The sequence below is a fragment of the Macrotis lagotis genome, chromosome 2 (genome assembly GCF_037893015.1).
Source record: "Macrotis lagotis isolate mMagLag1 chromosome 2, bilby.v1.9.chrom.fasta, whole genome shotgun sequence".
NCBI lineage: Eukaryota > Metazoa > Chordata > Mammalia > Peramelemorphia > Peramelidae > Macrotis > Macrotis lagotis.
Genome location: NC_133659.1, coordinates 169,484,076 through 169,504,659, shown reverse-complemented (window position 1 = coordinate 169,504,659; position 20,584 = coordinate 169,484,076). Strand labels below are relative to the sequence as shown.

Genomic DNA, 20,584 nt, shown 5'->3' with positions numbered 1-20,584 from the left:
GAATGTGGACTCCAGAACTCACAGGGAAACCATGGCAACTACCAAAACAGAGCACTCTCTCCACAGCCCCTAAAGATGCCTGATCTTAATATCATTTATTAAGACATACAGCTGTATATATGGCCCAGAAAGGACAGTGCTTCATATGTATATAGTCTCATTAAGGATCTTAGACCTTTCTAGGGGTTCAAGTTAGCTCAGGAGGAGAGGGAGATACCCTTAAATGTACATATACACATATATACAACATATATATATATATATCTCCTCAGGGAGTGATAAGAACATGATTTTAAGCACATAATTATCATCGCTACACAATAACTGGACAGAGCACTATTTTATTGCTTAGTCATGTCTGACTCTTCTTGACTCTATTTGAGGTTTTCTTGGCAAAGACACTGGAATAGTTTGCAATTTTCTTTTCTAGCTCATTTCAAATGAGGGAAATTAAGACAAGCAGGGGTAAGTAACTTGCCCAGGACTACACAACTAATAAGTGTTTGAAGCCAGATCTGTTCTCAGTTCTTCCTGCTCAATCCACCATACCATCTAGTATTATCATAGGCACTGAGAAAAATGCAGAGTTTAAATAAGTTGTAGGACCTGTCCTCAGGTAATTTAAAGTCTAGTAGGAGGATAAGATACCAATATGGAACAGAAATATCTGAAATTTAAACTTTAATCAGTAATTAATGAGAAGTCACTGAGGGGGATATGATAAGATCATTGCTTGATGAAGATAAATCGCTGATAACTTCAGAGAAGAATGGAGAGAAGAGAGGCAGGACATCCTGATAAATGACTCTCGTTAAAAGTTAAGGTAGTAACAAGGATGCTTATTAGGGTGATAACCCTGTAAGTATTGGGATGGAGGGTTGGAGAGGGGAGACAAGAAATGTTACATAGGTAGATTGAACTGATGTGTGGGAGAAGGAATGTCAGAGACAACCTCAAAGAGACTGAGTAGATAGTGATGTCATAGATCAAAACAGTTAAGTCTTCGGAAAAGATATGCTAGATTTTTGACCAATGTTGAGTTTGAGCAATTATAAAAGCATTATTCAGGTAGAGAGGTATGTCATACAGACAGCTGGAATAACTTGTCTGATCTCAGAAATGAAGATACAGATTAGGAGGGTCATTTGCCAAGAGTCAGTAGTTGAAAATGGGATGTGAACTAACAGCCAAGAGAGAGGTTGTAGAACCAGAAAAGAGTTTGTGAAAAAGCCTTATTGAGCTTGCACATTAGGAGGTCATGAAGAGTTTGTTAAATGTCCAGTTTTGTTCAGAAACACATATGTAGGAGCAAAGGTGGCAGATGGTGAGAGTGTTATAAGGTTAAGGCTTAGAAGAAGGATAAGGTAGATGATGGGGGGCAAGGAATCCAAGAAAAGAGGATAGAGTAGTATTAAATTGGTTCAAAGGGATCCTTCTGTAATAAAGGACACAAAGAAAATCTAGAGAAGCAGAGGAAAACCAATGTCTGAGGATTTCTAGTCAAATGGGGTTACTGATACAGTCAAAAACTGAAGTAGGGAGAAAAATAGGTGAAAAAATGCTAAAGTCAAGTGGCATCATTCTTTTAAAAAGTCACTGGATTTAGTAATTGAGAGATCTCAAGCAGTTTTGGAAAGAATTTCAGGTCAATGGTGGTAGAGGAAGTCAGATTGCATGGGACTGAGAGGAAAGAGTAAGAAAATTGTAATACTGGATGGAAGCACCTTTGCAGGTTTAATAGTGTAAAGAGAGATGGGGTGGTAGTTAGATTTAGTATAAAGGTCAAGAAAAGTGTTTTAAACAAAAAGCCATTCCCCAATTGACAAATGGTCAAAGGATATGCAAAGGCAATTTACAGATGAGGAGATCAAAGCAATCCATAGCTACATGAAAAATTGATCTAAATCATTACTTATTAAATAAATGCAAATTAAAGCATCTCTGAGGTACCACCTCACACCTCTCAGACTGGCCAATATGACCAGAAAGGATAATGATCATTGTTGGAAGGGTTGTGGAATATCTGGGACACTATTACACTGCTGGTGGAGCTGTGAACTCATCCAACCTTTCTGGAGAGCTATTTGGAACTATGCCCAAAGGGCAACAAAAATGAGCATACCCTTTGATCCAGAAATACTACTACTGGGTCTATATCCTGAAGAGATGATGAAAAAGGGTAAAAACATCACTTGTATAAAAATATTGATAGCAGCCCTGTTTGTTGTGGCAAAGAATTGGAAATCAAGTAAATGTCCTTCAATTGAGGAATGGCTTAGAAAACTGTGGTATATGTATGTCATGGAACACTATTGTTCTATTAGAAACCAGGAGGGACGGGATTTCATGGAAGCCTGGAGGGGTTTGCATGAACTGATGCTGAGTGAGATGAGCAGAACCAAAAAACACTGTACACCCTAACAACAACATGGGAGTGATGTTCAACCTCAATGGACTCGCTCATTCCATCAGTGTAACAATCGGGAACAATTTTGGGCTGTCTGCAATGGAAAGTGCCATCTGTATCCAGATAAGGAGCTGTGGAGTTTGAACAAAGTTCAAGGACTGTTCCCTTTAATTTAGGGGAAAAAAAACAGATATCTTGTTGTCTGATCTTGTTATCTCTTAGACTTTTTGTCTCTTCCTTAAGGATATGATTTCTCTCTCATCACACTCAATTTGGATCAATGTACAACATGGAAATAAAGACTGACAGATTGCTTTCCGTGGGGGTGGGGGGAGGGAAGTAAGATTGGAGGGAAATTGTAAAACTCAAATAATATCTTTAATAAAAAAAGAAAAAAGAAAAGTGTTTTAAGTCTAGGGAGAATCAAGTATATTGATGTGCTAAAGGGATAGTTCAAGAGTCAAGGAAGAGATTACAGATGATAGGAGAAGGGCTATCTACTGGAACAAGGTCCTAGAGGAGGCAGAAAGGAACAGGAGTAGGTAGGGATACAGGATATAGTTGGGAATGATTTTCTTGTTGTAAACTGAAAGAAGAGAGTATGTGATGGTATTGGGAAGTTCAAGGCAAATGACTCAGGTTTCTAAGTGAAGTTGTCAGGAGGAAGAAACAAAGATTGGAACATTCCATTGTGGAAATTGGGAAGTTGATAAGGGTAGACACTGGAGGGATTGTTAAGCAACAGCAGGGGCCCATTGGAGGTGAAGATGTGCTATGAATTTTTAGGTGAAATAGATTTGGGTTTAAAGACTTTCAGAAGCCATAAAAAAAAAGAAGAAAAGAATGGGTAGGCATCACCAAAGGATAGTTAAAGGAGAATTGAAGGGCTGAGAATGGAACAAGTTGGAGGAAGGAAAGGATTCTGGGGAAGCAGTTAGTGAAATTTTAAAGTGGCAGAAAATGGCTGTTAAGACTGGTTATGTAGGAAGTAAAACCAGTGAGGGACATGGATTAGGAGGACAGGGAAAAGAAATAGCCATGAGGATGAAGATTAGCTCTAGTATGAGTGACAGAATGGAAGACATGGAGGGATAGGAGGCTATAGTAAAAGAGGAAATTTATAGAGTTTGAAGAGGGACATAAGAAAAGGTACGGTCTAAGTCTGTAGAGAGTACCACCATCTTTCTGACCACTCAGGTTCCCAATCTGAGAGTCATCCTTCACTTTTTAATATCTCTTTCTCTATATGTATCATATCAATTGATGTCTTGTTGATTCTACCTTCACTACTCTCACAATCATCTCCTGTTGATTCACATGATCATGTTTGTGTCATCAGCCCTCTTGACTAGCTCAAGAGCCTCCTAATTGAACTCTTTGCCTCAAATCCCTCCCCTTTCTAATTCACTTCCATATTGTTCACAAAGTGATATTCATAAAGCACAAATATGACTATGCCATTTACATACTGAATAAGTGCTAATTGGGACCTTCATCCCTATTGCTTCTAGGATGAAATGCAAACTCTTCTGATTAGTATTAAAATCCTTCACAGGGCAGCTAGGTGGCATAGTGGATAAAGCACTAGCCCTGGAGTCAGGAGTACCTGGGTTCAAATCCGATCTCAGACACTTAATAATTACCTAAATGTGTGGCCTTGGGCGAGCCACTTCACCCTGTTTGCCTTGCAAAAAAAAAAACAAAAACCTAAAAAGAAAAATCCTTCACAACTTGGCTCCCATCAATCTTATTACACATTGCTCCTCTTAGTTCCCTTCAAAGATCAGTTGAAAGTTCAAAGATCATTTTCTATACCTAGTCATTTTCCAATTCCCCAAGTTGCTAATGCCTATAAAGATTTATCTTGTATTTATTATATATATATATATATGTGTGTGTGTGTGTGTGTGTACATATGCATGTGTGTATGTATATTCATGTATGTTTTCTATTGCATATATCTATTTTCTATTCTATATCTTTCTCCTTACATACATCTTATATATCTAGCAGAATATAAACTCCTTAAGGCAGGGGTTATTCCATATTTGTCTTTGTATATTCACTGTGTAAAATTTAACTGAAGTGGGATAGGAAAGGAAATGATTAGAACTCACACCTGGCCTGAAGAATGGGAAAAGGAGTTGTTCTGTCCTTGAAAAGTCAAATTATCATTAAAATGGGAAGGCAATAGGAATATTGGTTGAAGTTCTCAAGGACATAAGGAGAGTTTTATGAAAAATAAACAGAACTGGGATTTCACTGGGTTTACAGAAATAGGCTAGGAGATTATATGAACCAGTTAATTAGAATAGGGGTAGATGTTCAGGAGGAGGTAAACACAAGGGCATGATGCTTGCTGCTAAACAGTGAGAGAGAGTGATCAATTTAAGATTCATCAAGGAGAATGATGTGGCAGATACCTTCCTTCAAAGGAGAACTGACTGAATTATTCCCAGAGTTCCAAATAAAATGTAGATGTTTTAATCCCATAGGTTTCTTCCTTAAGATTTACAGACTCCCCTTACTTTTATTTATATACATGTCACTTCCCTCCTTCCCCAATTAGTTCAGGAACTTCCTGAAGGCAGGATCTGAGTCATAAACTAATCTATCTTTGTGGGCCCAGTTATAATGGATTTTTGGCAAAATGCTTGTTGAATTGAATTGAATTTACTAAGAAGGTTGTAAACTATCCAGGGATGGAGTGAACAGGCTTTATTGTTTGGGGAGTGAAGGCAAGCAAGAGAGTGGGGAATTGGAAGAGGACCCTAAAAACTGAGTCCCTTCTTTCCTAACTCTAGTAGGACTAGAGTTGACCAGTCAAATAGTTATTGAACTCCATCTCTATGCTAAGCATAAATAAATGATAAATAAAATATTTAATAAGTAATATAAGAATCTCCATCTTCAAGGAACTTGTAATTTACTTAAAGAGTTAAAATCAGGAAACCAAGATTCAAATCCTTCCTCTGATATTTAATAGGTTTCTGGGGGCAGCTAGGTGGCAGTGGATAAAGTACCTCAAATCCGGTCTCAGACACTTAATAATTAGGTAGCTGTGTGGCCTTGGGCAAGCCACTTAACCCCATTTGCCTTACAAAAACCTAAAAAAAAAAAAAAGATATTTAATAGGTTTCTGATTTCTTTACTTTACTTTCTTCACCTATAAAATTAGCATAAAAATATGCACAGTACCTTCCTAATAGAATTGTCAAATAAGTTGATGTCAGGTAATGCAATATGTGTAAAATACTTTACAAACATAAAAGTCGAGTCCATATAAACATTTACAAAGTACCTACTAATGGGGGAAACAATATGGACATGATATTTAAAAACAAGTCCATAAGATAAATTGGAAAAAGATAACAAGAAGGAGATAAACATTAAATGGCATTTCTTGTAGAAGGTAGGATTTTATCTGGGACTTGGAGGAAGCTGGGGAAAGTAGGAGGTGGAGATGAGCCAGGGAAGCCAGAAGTTTGAAACCAAGAGGGAAAGCATTACAGGCATGGGGGACAGCCAGAGAAAATGCTTCAAGTCAGGAAATGAGTGTCTTATGCAAGGAACAGAATGAAGACCAGTATTATTGGATTAAAGAGGAAAGCAAAATTAAGAAGACTGGAAAGGTAGGAAGAATATTACAGTATGAAGGGTATTAAAAGTCAAAGGATTCTATGACTGATCCTGGAAGTAATAAGGAATCAATGGAGTTTATTGAATAAGGAGATGATTTGGTTAGATCTGTATTTTAGTAAGTTTGGTTTGACAGCTGATATTGAACTGGAGTGAGGAAATACTTGAGGGAGAGAAACCAACCATTAAGCTATCGGAAAAGTACAAGTGTAGTGATAAGGGACTGTGCCAGAATAGTGGCCCCTATGGTCAAAGGGGAAGAAGGGAATGTATATAAGAGCTATTGAGAAGGGAAAATCAATAGGACTTAGCAACAGATTGGATCTAGGAATGAGAGAGGTTGCAAGCCTGAGTGACTAAGAGAATGGTGGTACCCTCAACAGTAAAATGGAAGTTCAGAAAACAGGAGGGCTTTGAGGAAAAAGAGTTCAGTTTTATACATGTTCAAAGAAAATTATCTGCCTGGCAGTAATAATTGAAACCATGAAACTTAATGAGATCAAAAGGGAAATAGTTTAGAGAGAGAAGAGAAGAGGATCCAGGACAGAGTCTTTAGGGACAATCAGTTAAGATACAACAAGACACTGTTTATTAAGATACAACATATTACAAGATATACAAGATATTAAGATACAACAAGAAACTGGCTTATCCAAGTTGATAACTCAGGGCAACTAGGTGGTGCAGTGAATTAAATGCTGGTCCTGTAGTTAGGAGGACCTGAGTTCACATTCAGCCTCAGACACTTAATAATTTCTTAGTCATGTGTCCTTGGGCAAGTCACTTAATGCCATTGACTTGCAAAAAACAAAACAAAACAAAAAAAGATCCAAAAAAGGTAAAGTGAAGAAAGGTAAGAAGAGAACCAGTGTAGAGTACTGTCATAAAAACCTAGAGAGAAGAAAGAATGAAGGAAAGACAGTAATAGTATCAAAGATTGAAGAGAGGTCAGGAAAGATAAAGATTGAGAAAATGCCAGTAGATTTAGTGACTAAAAGGTAAATTAAAGCACCATATAAATGTCATTATTAGTATTAATAAGCCATTTATATGACTAAAGGCGAAATAATTTATATACTAAGTATAGAGTGGAAATACTACTTCCATTAGGGCATGCCTCACAAAGGAGGCATATAATAATGATGATAATATTAATTATAATAACTAAAATTTATATTGTACTTATCATATCATATACTATGCTAAGTGCTTTACAGCTATTGTCTCATTTGATTCTCACAGCAATCCTAGGTAGGTAGATATTTTTCATTCCCACTTTACAGATGAGGAAGCTGAGGTTAAAAAGAGGTTATCCAGGGTTCATATAAGTAGTATCTGAAGTTGTATTTGAACCGAGGTCTTCCTGATTTTAGGTTCTATCTTCTCTGCTCTATCCACTGAGACTCCAGGATGAGATATTTGGTTGAATGCTGAAGGATGAGCAGTATTTGAATAGGTAGGGAAGATCAAGATAGGAGTAGCTTTCTAACCAAATGATAATAATGTGAACCAAGATACAAATGGGAAAGCATGAAAGGTAACTCAGGAATGCTGTGGTTAGTTTGGTTAGGAGTAGAAATGTCAGCTCAGAAAGTTCTGGAATAAATGAAAAGGTAAAGCACTTATGACCCCTCTTGAATATGTTCTAGTCCTTCAAAAACTGGTATATATATATATATATATATATATATATATATATATATATATATATGGGTTCTAATCTTCAAACTGAAATCCTGTAATTCAGATGGCCAAGTAGTAGGAACATAAGGCTAGAGAAATAGCAGTCTAGGATTATATTGTGTAGTGCCTTGAATGCCAGGCTAAGGAGTTTGTACTTTATTCTGTAGACAATAAGGAACCATTGAAGAAAGATGATAGCAAAGACCAGACTATCCCCTTGCACTTGCACCTCTATTTCTTTATTCCTTCACATTGTCTTTAAGGGTAGCAGTCAGTGCATAAGGTAAGAGACAGAAATGACTAAATAGATACATCTATCTTTTGTGAATTGTTAAAGAACACATTACCCCTCTTTCAATTCATGCCCCTTGCCCTTTCCGTGCCCGATTTGTGTATATACCAATACTTAACTTGGGTGTATATATAGATGTAAACTAGTTGTCTCAGTGGATAGAGCATTACTCTTGGAACCAGAGACCTAAGACAAGTCTTGAACTCTTGAATTCAAATTGGCCTCAGGTACTTATTAGTTGTATAGTTGTATGATTCTGGACAAGTCACTGGCCTTCTTTTTGCCTTCATACATTCCATTATTTTTGCCAAGAAAATTCCAAAGGCAGTATGGTCCACAGAGTTACAAACAAACATGACTGAACAAGTATATACATACAAACACACACATATATCACATATACATAAACACCAGACATGCATACATACATACATACATATGTCTATAATGTTATTGTTAGCTTTTTTACATCAGTCATCATTTCCCTTTACCCTGAATCCCATTGAACTCTTCCTTGTAACAAAGAAAAGTATTTGAGCAAAACTAATCACCACAACTGCCCTATGCAAGCACATTTTCCAAATTCCTCACCCATAATTCCCAACTCTACTGAGAGAAGGGAGAAAAGATGCTTCAATAGGACCCAGGAATCAAGTCCGTTCATTAGAACTCAAATTCATCAGAATTTGCTTTTCAGTGTTCTCCTTTACATTAGGAATGAATGAATAAGTTAACAAGCTTTTATTTAGTGCCTACTAGGTATGGTTGTGCTAGACTACAGGGATTTGAAGACAAAAAATGAAGGTCCTTGTCCTCAAGGCATTAACATTCTATGTGAAATGAAGGGAACAACATTTACATATATAAGTATATGCAAAATAAATCATCATAATAGCTAGCACTTATATAATGCTTTAAAGTTTGAAAAGCACCTTATAAATAGAATCTCATCCTAACCTCACAATACTGGGCCTTAGGTGTGATTACTATTCCCATTATATAAATGAGGAAACTGGCTCAGAAAGCAGTTAAGAAACAGTATCTGAGGTAATAAATGCCTGAGAATTCGAACTCGGAGCCCTTCCATGCTCTGCCTCAAGGTAATTTTGGGTTGAGACTAGCACTTGGGGAATCAGGCAAGACTGTAGGAAATGGTTCTTAAGCTAAACTTTTAAGAAAGCTGAAAATTAGGGATGGCTAGGTGGTGTAGATAAAGCATCAGCCCTAGAGTCAGGAGTACCTGGGTTCAGATCCGGTCTCAGACACTTAATAATTACCTAGCTGTGTGGCCTTGGACAAACCACTTAACCCTGTTTGCCTTGCAAAAACCTAAAAAAAAAAAAAAAAAAAAGTTGAAAATTCTAAGAAGCAGGTAAGGAGGAAAGACCCTCCAAGCATGGGATATCCTCTGGAGAATGGAGATGTCATAATACATGTGAGGCCAATTGAAGGCATATAGAATATGTGGAGAGTAATGTAGAATAAACCTGGGAAGGTAGATTTGAGCCAGAATAAGAAAGGCTAATGGTAAACAGGCTAATTTACATTTCATTTAAATAGGTTATAAAGGCAAACAGCCCAATGGAAAGAATGCCAGGTCTGGTGTCAGGAGGATTTAAATTCAAATCTGGCCTCAAGTATCAATCAACTAGCTGTGTGACCCTAGGCAAATCAGTAACCCTGTTTGCCTTAATTCCTCAGTAGTAAAATGATCTGGAGAAAGAAATGGCAAATCACTCTAGTATCTTTGCTAAGAAAACTCCAAATGTTGTCATGAAGAGATAGATATGATTGAAATACCTGAATTTGTATTTTTTTTATTAATTTCTTTCCAAATATGTTCCCCCACCTCAAAAAGAGTCACTCTTTTTCAGTGTTCTCCTTTATATTAAGAATGAAGGAATTAGTCAACAAGCTTTTATTTAGCACCTACTGTATGTATGGCTGTGCTAGGCTACAGGGATATGAAGACAAAAATGAAAGTCCTTGCCCTCAAGTGATTAACATTATATGTGAAATAAGGATGTAAAAGAAAGAGTCAAAAAAGAGCAGTTTTGAAAAATTAGCCCATAAATCAAATGAGTCCAATAGTATAAGCAGTATTCCATACCCATAATCCTTCTCCCCTAAGGGGTGGGGTGTGGGAGGAGGTAGAAGAACAGTTGTCTTATGTTGCTTCTTTTAATTAAAATTTGTTTTGGGGGTCTGCTAGGTGGAGCAGTGGATAGAGCACTGGTCTTGGAGTCAGGAGTACCTGAATTAAAATTCAACCTCAGATACTTAATAATTACCTCACTGTGTCACAAACCCCATTACTTTGCAACAACAACAACAAAACAAAATTTGTCTTCCCAACTTTCTCCTTCATTTAAAAGAAAAACAAAACTCTTATAAATATGCATAATCAAGCAAAATAAATTCCTCCACTGGCTATGTCCAAAACAGTACATTTTATATCTGTATCTCTCATTTCTGTGACTGAAGGTGGGCAGCATGTTTCTCTGCAGCCCTCTGGAAGTCCTCTGGTTGGACACTAGATTGATCAGAGTTCTTAAATCTTTCAAAGTTGTTTTTCTTTACAATGTTATTGTTATTGTATCCCTTTTTCTCCTGAGTCTGCTCACTTCACCCTGCATCTGTCTTCTCTCTCTTTCAGGGCCAGACTTGATCATTCTAATTGTCCTATTGTTATTTCCATTTCCATTGCTTTAGTCATTCTGTATATATTCTTGGCTTTGCTTACTTAACTCTGTGACATTAACTAAATATTTTTAAGAGGCCACTTCTGCTTCTATTGACTCAGTTCATCATGCTACCCTAGCCTATCTCCTGCTGCAGCTTCTATGGGTTATCATTTGCTTTCTGGGAGCCTTCTGTGTCAGGTTTTTCTTACTCTTTTTTCCCTCTCTTATCACTAGCAGCCACACTCCACTCCTTTTAACCGCCTGACCAACAGGGAGCAGTGGAAATGCCATATGAATGCTGGGCCACCAGGAGGCAATAGAGCCTATGTCATCTTACTATGCCTCCCTTTTGCTGTCTGGAGAAGCTATGTTCTATTCTTTGGTTGGTTCTTGTCCTTTATCGAAGAAGAGAAAAATGACATGACTATATTTGAGACAAATTACAGTGTGTCTGACAGTGTCTGATCAGACCAATACGAGCTCAGAATGCTTTACCATAGGTTGTGCACAAATAGTCCATGTGAACACCTGGGGTGGGTACTCTAAATTTATGAATGTCGTGTTTCCTTTGAGTTTCAATTCTGCCTTCCTCTTAGAGTGCAGCACCCTTACTGATGAGGGCACGCCATGTTGGATAGTCCTGTGCCAGTGTCTCCTGTGCTATAAAATCAATTCTAAAGTTCTTAAGAATGACCTTCAGGGGACGGCTAGGTGGCATAGTGGATAAAGCACCGGCCCTGGAGTCAGAAGTACCTGGGTTCAAATCCGGTCTCAGACACTTAATAATGACCTAGCTGTGTGGCCTTGGGCAAGCCACTTAACCCCATTGCCTTGCAAAAACTAAAAAAAAAAAATGACCTTCAGGATATCCTGGTATTGCCTCTTTTGACCTCCTTGCGAGCACTTGTCCTGTGTAAGTTCTCCATAGTTTTTTGGCAAGTATACTTCTAGCATTCTAACAATGTGCCCAGCCCATCTTAGTTGCACTCTCTGTAGTCATGTTGGAATGCATGGTAGTTTAGCTCAAGAAAGGACCTTAAGTAAACTCTCCTGGCTGGTGAACTTCAGAATCTTGCTAAGACAATCTAAATGAAAGCGATACAGTCCAGGTTTCATAGGCATATAGAAATGAGGTCAGCATGACAACTCAGTAGATCTTCAACTTGGTAGTTAGTCTAATACCTCTTTTCTCCCACACTTTTTTTCTGAGGCTCCCAAATACTCATCAGTACATTTGCTTTGAGACCAAAGGGAGTGAGGAGATGTTTTTTAGAAATGCAGAATCTGAGAGTCAGAAAACTCCAAAGGTAAATTAGTTCAACCATTGCTTGACAAGGAGTCCTAGCCTTCTAAATGACTGAGAGCTCCTAGGTCTAGCCCCTGGAGTCAACTAAAAGAAATTTGATTTCTCTTCTATGAGACAACCTATCAAATGCCTAAAGAGACCTACTGAGCTTTACCCAAATCTCCTTTCTTGTCTAGATATCTCTGTTCTGCCAATCCTATGACCTCAAGGCACTTGACCAATCTGATTGCCTTCCTCTGGATACTTCAGCTTGTAATTGTACTCCCTAGAATGTTGTGGCTTGAGTGGAAACTAATAATCCAGGTATAGTCTGTCCAAGGCATCATTATGAGCTCCCTAAGCTTTCACATTATGCCTCTCTTTATCTTAGGTCACATTAACCATCTTGAAAATATCATCTTGTTGATTCATATGAAGTTTGTGATCCACTTTAAAAAACCACTTCTTTTTTTTAGTTTGTTTTTTTTTGCAAGGCAAATGGGGTTAAGTGGCTTGCCCAAGGCCACACAGCTAGGTCATTATTGAGTGTCTGAGACCGGATTTGAACCCAGGTACTCCTGACTCCAGGGCCGGTGCTTTATCCACTACGGTGCTTTATCTACTGCGCCACCTAGCCGCCCCAAAAAACCACTTCTTTAAAAAAAAATAGCTCTTCTTTCAACTAATCACTGCTTTGCCATGTATTATAGGGCCCATTACACTTCAACTGTCATGATTCATTTAAGAGTGGCTGATCTGTGCTTCCTATGATATTTCTTTTTTTTTTCTTGCAAGGCAAATGGGGTTAAGTGGCTTGCCCAAGGCCACACAATTAGGTAATTATTAAGTGTCTGAAACCGGACTTGAACTCAGGTACTCCTGACTCCAGGGCCAATGCTCTATCCACTGTGACAGCTAGCCGCCCCCCCCCCCCCCCCCGGTTTTTAATAGAACAATAGTGTTCCATAACATACAAATTTGTTCAGCCATTCCCCAGTTGATGGACATTCATTCAATTTCCAATTCTTTGCCACCACAAACAGGGCTGCTATGAATATTTTTGTACAAGTAATGTTTTTACCCTTTTTCATGATTTCTTCAGGGCATAGACCCAGTAGTGGTATTGCTGGATCAAAGGGTGCACATTTTTATTGCTCTTTGATAGTAATTCCAAATTTCTCTCCAGAAAGGTTCGATGGGTTTACAGCTCCATCAATGTATTAGTGTCCCAGATTTCCCACATTCCTTCCAACATTGTTCATTGTCCTTTCTGGTCATATTGACCAGTCTGACAGGTGTGAGGTGGTACCACAAATTTAATAAATGTTATTGATTGATGGATTGATTAGAAAGTCAAGAGTAGTCCGAAGAGTGGAAAGATAAAGCCCTTTGGGTGCTCATGTTGAGTGATATCACTAAAATGGTGCCATGAAGCATCTATAGTTTTCTACCATATATATATATATATATGTATATATATATATGGATATATATATATACATATATATATATATATCCAGATTAAAAATAAATGAGGCTTGATCAATTCTTCATGCACTAAAGAAAAGGATCTCACCATCTCTTACATTCTAAAAACCTTTCCTCCAAATTCAACATATAAACTAAGCAGGGCAATCTGAACTTTTACCAGGTTTCCAAAATTTAGACAGTGTTAACAGTATTTATATTCCTACAGCAGGAACAAATTAACTGAACCAAGCAGTGGGTTGTTTAGAATAATTAGTTGAAATCAGAAACTTTTTTTTCTTGCCCAGGGGGAGCTTAACCCAGCCTGGATTCACCCTGATTCCTCTCTTGTGTTTGCCCTAGGTACTCCAGTTTGTAGTTGGAGCTCCGTCCTCATGGTGTTCAACTTCCTGGGCACTGGAAATGCCTTCATCTCCTCATCTATTAAAATCTTTCCTGATTGAAATGTATTTTTTTTTTTGCTAACAACAAAAGCTATGGTCCTTATCCAAAAATGTTTATCCCTATACACCATTTTATGGAACCCTGGTTTAATTTCTTATTTCTGGTTTTTATATACCCATATCATTATAATTGGGTGTTCATGAGCTCCCAAAATAACCTGACATATCAAATTAAAGCTTCAGAATAATCTCTATTGTATATTTATTATCCTTTCATTATATGTTTCACTGTTTGTGTGTATATGTGAATGGGAAAAAAATAAATTGTTGGGACTAAGGAGCTCAGTCCTTTTGAAAAATTTATTTTTTCAACTGGAAAACAAATAAAATATTTATATAATAAAAACTGATAGACTGACTAAACATGCAAAAGAAAAAAGAAGAAAAAATTTTATTTTTTCTAAAATGAAGTTCATATAGAAGTATAGAATCAGAATCATAAATAGGAAGTACTTCATCTGAAACAAAAACCATGTGTATTGGGTGGATTTGCACTGGTGGGAGTGAATTGAGAAACTAATCCATGGGGAAAGAAGTGTTTGATAAACAGTGAAGTCATGGTGAGGATTGGGGGAGTCCTCGAAAACAGTGATTGATCCTTTGATGTTTTGAGGTAGAGGAGAAAAAGAATCCCTTGAGAAGAGGGACTTTGGGAGTGGCAGACAGTCTGGGAGTGTTTGTATCATAAAGAGTGGAGAGGTGAAAGGCCTGAATGACAATCACTGTGGGAAAGAAGTATGCCAGAAAGTAACACTAAATCTATTAATAGAGTAGTATAAAAGCATCTTAGTTACTATAAAAGGATGCAAGTGTGAAATATTTTACTATTATTAATCTGTATTTGTGATCAAGTCCATATCCCTTATAATTGGATAATTTTACTAATAGTTACTAATAGTTATAAGTTTACTAATAGTTTTGCCTTGCAAAAACCTAAAAAAAAAATTAAAAAAGAAGATATGGGGGATATATATGTATGTATGTATGTATCCTTGTAAAGGGGGATAAAACAATGATAAAAAAGGTTTTAAATTAATGGAGTAATAAGCTTTGTATGTATTTGTATATGATATGTATACACACAAATAAACATACCCATACAATTGGCTTCTAAATGTTTCTATTATAGTCCAGGTTTTGGATATATTTTTGGTAAAAATGTATTAAGATTTGATTTGGTTTTTACATATAAAATTACATTAATAATTTTTATTAATAAATTTATTTATTTTCCATTTACATGCAAAGATAGTTTTCAAGGTTCATTTTTTTAAGGTTTTGAGTTTCACATTTTCCCCCCTCCCTTCTTTCCCTTCCCCCTCCTTTTGATAGTGAGTAATTCAATATAGGTTATACTTGTTAAACATATTTCCATATTAATCATGTTGTGAGAGAAGAACCAGACCAAAAGAGGATAAAATCATGACAGGAGGAAAAAAGATATAGAGCATAAAACAAATTTTAATAATTGAAAATAGTCTGCATTCAGACTTCAAGGCTCCTTCTCTGGATGTAGATGTTATTTTTCATCACAAGTGCTTTAGAATTGTCTTTGATTATTGTTCTACTGAGTAGAACAAACCTATCATAGTTAATCATCAGACAGAGTTGCTGGTAATTTGTACAATTTTCTGGTTCTGTTCATTTCACTCAGCATCAGACTTGTATGCAAGTCTTACCTGGTTTTTCTGAAGTCAGGCCGCTTATGATTTCTTATAGAACAATACTTCTCTACCACATTCATATACCATAGCCATTCTCCAATTTATGGGCATCTCCTCAGCTTCCAATTCTTTGACACTACAAACTATTTTGGTACATATGAAATTTTTTCCCTTTCTTATGATCTCTTTGGTATACAGACTAAGTAGTGGCATTGTTGAATCAAAATTGCATTAATAACCGTTAAGAATTGTAAATACCTTTTTCTTCCTCTATCTGTAGGACAATATTAAGGAATGGGAGTGTTCATTTTCCAAGTCAACCATCTTCCTTCACCTGTGGATAACATTATCTTTATCAGGTATAGAGTTTTGGTACACATAGAAAGAGGAAAAACTGAAATTCTTTGAAGTGCAGGTGAATTATTTTAATAATTTGTTATTTTTAATATTCTGTTTTTAATAGGGTTAGATTCATCTAGTTCGTCACATGAACAAATTACTGGAAAGCCAATCTGATTAGATTTTGTCAAAGTTTACTAAATTATGCAGTCTTATCACTAATAGGATGCAACAGCATCTAGAATCCTCACTAGTGACCAGGAACCTGGAGATAGTCAAAGAAATGCCTTCCCAAACCTGTCCTGATCTATATGCAACAATTTGAGGGATGGCAGACCCTGAAAATCATGATTGCTGCAAAAAGACTTGACACCCCTAAGACTACTGCCATATTGAGTTTCTATTCACTTATTATAACTTCCAGTTTCCTATTCTGTAAGCTGCTTATCATTTCTGCTTTCCTGATTCTACTGTAGGAATTCAGGTCTTTGTACTGCCTTTGTAGTGCCTTTGCATTTGCCTATTGCCCATGGTGGCAAATGCAGAGACCCTCTGTGTGATATCTAGCTATTGTTGTCAAGAATCTAACTCCTTGTGAAAAGAAACTGAATGCAAAAATCTGAATGCAGACTATTTTCAATTATTAAAGTTTGTTTTATGTTTTATATCTTTTTTTCTCCTGTCATGATTTGTATCCTCTTTTGGTCTGGTTCTTCTCTCACAACATGATACAAGGAGAGTCAGTATGGGCACCCAACCTATTTGAACACCAGAAGAGTGAGTATATTGAGCTGTTAAAATGTATGAGCTACAGATATATTTTGGAGTGCAGATCTTTCATTGACTAAAAGTATCTGTTTATGGGTGTCCTTTTGTGTCTTCAGGGGCTTGTGAACTGTTTATGTTTTACAGTGCCTTCCTTGGAGCAAAAAACTGATCCCCAAGTCAACTCCCACATTTATAGGCAACTGAGACTGGGATATTGTAGTTGAGGACAGAGAACTAGACATAGTCCTAATTGTTTTGAGGTACATTGTGTTTGATCAGCACCACAGAAGGGCATTATTGAAATTTATGCTGACACAGTAACACTGAACCCCAGTCCACTACTTCTAGTCTTCTGTGTAGTGTCATTCAGTCTTGGGGAAAGTGTCAGTTAGTTTACAGTTTATAGTTTGATCCCCTTGTCCTCCCTGATATTTAGTATTCATCACATGAACTTGCGTCCCATTCTACTTATTTCCAATCTCCTTTCCTTATGATGTAACGGTAAGGGAGGAGCTGAGGCACATTGGCTCATCCTCTTTTGGTGTTGTGCATGTCAGAATTGTCTTGCTCTTAGAAAGTTAGCAAAAAAAAACATCATCCATTTTTTAATCCCAAGCTTATTATGCCAAGCAACCAGTCCATCCACATGTTTCTGCCTTGATGTTTTTAATAAACTCTTTTTTAATTCTCTCTTCCTAAGATTTCCTAATGAGTTCTTATAAAGGGACCCAAAGGAGTTTATTATAGTAGAGGAGATACACATACGCAAATATCTATATGGTAGCTTTGCTTGATTTCCTCCAGCTTTGGGAATCATATTGCTTTGATTTCTGTTTCCACAGTCTAGAAAATCATTTCTCCCATGGGCAACCACTCTGGATTTCTCATTCAGAGTACAGTCATCAAAGCTATGACCATAGTAGCTGAAGAGTTGTACTTTGAAAATCTAAAACAACCATGACTTCATTGATCTGGGTACTTCCTGCAGAGCAGTGTCTTTGTTATGTAATATAACTGAGGCTTTATTACCCATGTTCAGATCCCTGAGAATGGAGGCAACCATGTGGGAGATGGCAGAGTTGCTTCTGGTAGAAAACATCCTAAGTGTCCTTACATTAAGGGGAAAAACAGCTTCTTTTTATTGATTGTATAGTTAGAACAGGTTCCATCTTCAAAATAAGCAGATTGAGATGTTTTTCCTTTCAATTTCCAGCTGTGTAGAGGGAAAGAAAGTCTTGTCCATCCACAAGCATGGGAACTATAAACTAAACTGGGTGGGGGAAAAGTTTTCCCCTCTTCCTTTTAGCCCAGTGACCCTGAGAATCAGACTTAATCTTGGGTCTGTTTTGTTTTTTAAAGTTTTTTTTAAAATTTTTATTTAAGGCAAAGAGGTCAAATGACTTTCCCAAGGTCACACAGTTGGTAATTATTAAGTCTCTGAGACTGCATTTGAACTCAGGTCCTCCTGACTAATGCTCTTTCCTCTGCACCACCTAGCTGTCCCATCTTTTTAAGTTTTAGGTGCATTTGTTGTCCTTGGACCTCAGATCTTGAGCCATTATGACCTTGGAGACAAGTTTCCGGAATGGATATTGCTGTTAGTTCAACAAAGAAGCTCTAAAAAAGTTAGGGTATTAGGACATAGACAACTAGGTGGGTTAGTGGATAGAACCCTGGGACTGGAAACAGAAAGATTAGCTTTCAAATCTAACCTCAGACACCTGTAGCTATGTGACCTTAAGTAAATTAGTTAATCCCTGACTGCATAAAACTGGGAAAAGAACCTAAAACTTTGCCAAGAAAACCTCTAAGACAATAGGTCCAAGGATATGAAGAGTCGGATATGATTGATCAACAACAAAATTTAGGTCACAAGCCCAAATAGGCTTTGGACTTGGAATTTGGTGGGACAATGCTTTATATCACCTTTAGGCTTTCTGGGGCTTCCATGGCAGCTACATGTTAGGACTCAAAATTCAATAAATCTAAGAACTTTTTAGAGATGAATTAATTAAATGTTCAACCAAATGTAGCAGGCTAATTTTTAATTTGATCATTTTTATGGTCTGCAAATGATTTTATAAATATCCAAATGACCCTTGCAGAAAAAAAGTTCCCCAATCCTGTTTTATAGGAACAGAATTAAACTAAGAACCTAATCTTTCCTTACTTGCCAGAAACTGAGGTAGTAGGGAAGATTATGCCTAGGTGCTGAGGGATGGTAGTGGTAGAGGAGGTTTGTATGTTTAGTTTTACTATATCTTTGAAGTAAATATTCCTTTATAAAAATAATCTGAGTGGTTAATGGAATTAAATTAAAGAGACTTTTAATGGACAGACTTTAGAGAAGTCTGGAAAGACTTGCATGAACTGATGCTGAGAGAAGTAAGCCGTACCAGAAGAAAACTGAACACATTAACAGAAACATTGTGTGATGATCAACTATGATGGACTTAGTTCCTCTCAGTCGTTCAAAGATTAAGGACAATTTTAAACAACTGATGATGGAAACTGCCATCTACATCCAGAGAAAGAACTATGAATGTAGACCAAAATATACGATTTTCACTTTTTAAAATTTTTTTCTTTTTCTCTTTTTCCCCCTTTAGTTCTGATTTTTTTTCACAACATGGTCAATATGGAAATACGTTAAACAAGATTTTACATGTATAACCTATACATATTACTCTGTCATGGGGAGGGAAGAGGGAGGCAGAAAAATGTGAAACTAAAAGCTTACAAAAAGATGAATGTTGAAAACTATCTTTGCATATAATTGATTTGTTTTGGTTTGTTTTTTTTTTTTTTTGCATGGCAACGGGGTTAAGTGACTTGCAAAAGTCACACAGCTAGGCAATTATTAAGTATCTGAGGTTGGATTTGAACTCAGGTCCTCTTGACTCCAGGACCGGTGCTCTATCCACTGCACCACCTAGCTGCCCCCCGAGCCATTTCTTATGAGAATGAAGGCTCATGTATGTCATGGAACACTATTGTTCTATTAGAAACCAGGAGGGACGGGATTTCAGGGAAGCCCAGAGGAATTTGTATGGGATGCTGAGTGAGATGAGCAGAACCAGAAAAACACTGTACACCCTAACAGCAACATGGGAGTGATGTTCAACCTTGAAGGACTTGCTCATTCCATCAGTGCAACAATCGGGAACAATTTTGGGCTGTCTGCAAAGGAGAGTGCCATCTGTATCCAGATAAGGAGCTGTGGAGTTTGAACAAAGTGCAAGGACTGTTCCCTTTAATTTAGGAAAAAACAGATATCTTATTTTCTGATCTTGTTACCTCTTAGACTTCTCTTCTCTAAGGATATGATTTCTCTCTCATCACACCCAATTTGGATCAAGGTACAACATGGAAACAAAGACTGACAGAATGCTTTCCGTGGGGGGTGGGGGTGGGGGGGAGGGGAGCAAGATTGGGAGGAAAATGTAAAACTCAAATAAAAATAAATTTAAAAAAAAGAAAATGAAGGCTTACTCAATCCCCTCTTGCCTTCCCCCATTCCATTCCATTGCTCTATCCACTGTGCCAGCTAGCTGCCCCCTTTCCAGCTGCATATAATTGAAAAAATAAAATAACATTCAAAAAAAGAGAGTCTTAAATTTGAAGGAACACTATTATTCAGAGGTTGATCCAATGGCAGAAAAACTAGAGGAGAACTCTTGGGGGGAGGGAGGATAAAATATAGCATACCTGACTGTGAGACAGTGGGGGCCAGGGAAGGCATGTTTACAATTATTTTGTGAATGATTTTAATTCTTCTTCAGACACTACTAGACAGCTAAATGACCAAGGACAAGTTATTTATTCCTTCTGAGGCTGTTCCTCTTCTATACACAATAGCTGCCTCACAGATAATTATTATTATTTTATGGAG

General features: G+C 37.1%; 1 long non-coding RNA gene across 1 annotated transcript; it reads left to right on the top strand.

Annotated features, from left to right (window-relative positions):
- The first annotated feature begins 70 nt into the window (after positions 1-70).
- Positions 71-14,092, top strand: LOC141511288 (uncharacterized). Its single transcript, XR_012475302.1, has 3 exons — positions 71-147; positions 8,999-9,121; positions 13,821-14,092. It is a non-coding gene; the product is annotated as an uncharacterized LOC141511288 (long non-coding RNA).
- Positions 14,093-20,584: the final 6,492 nt, after the last annotated feature.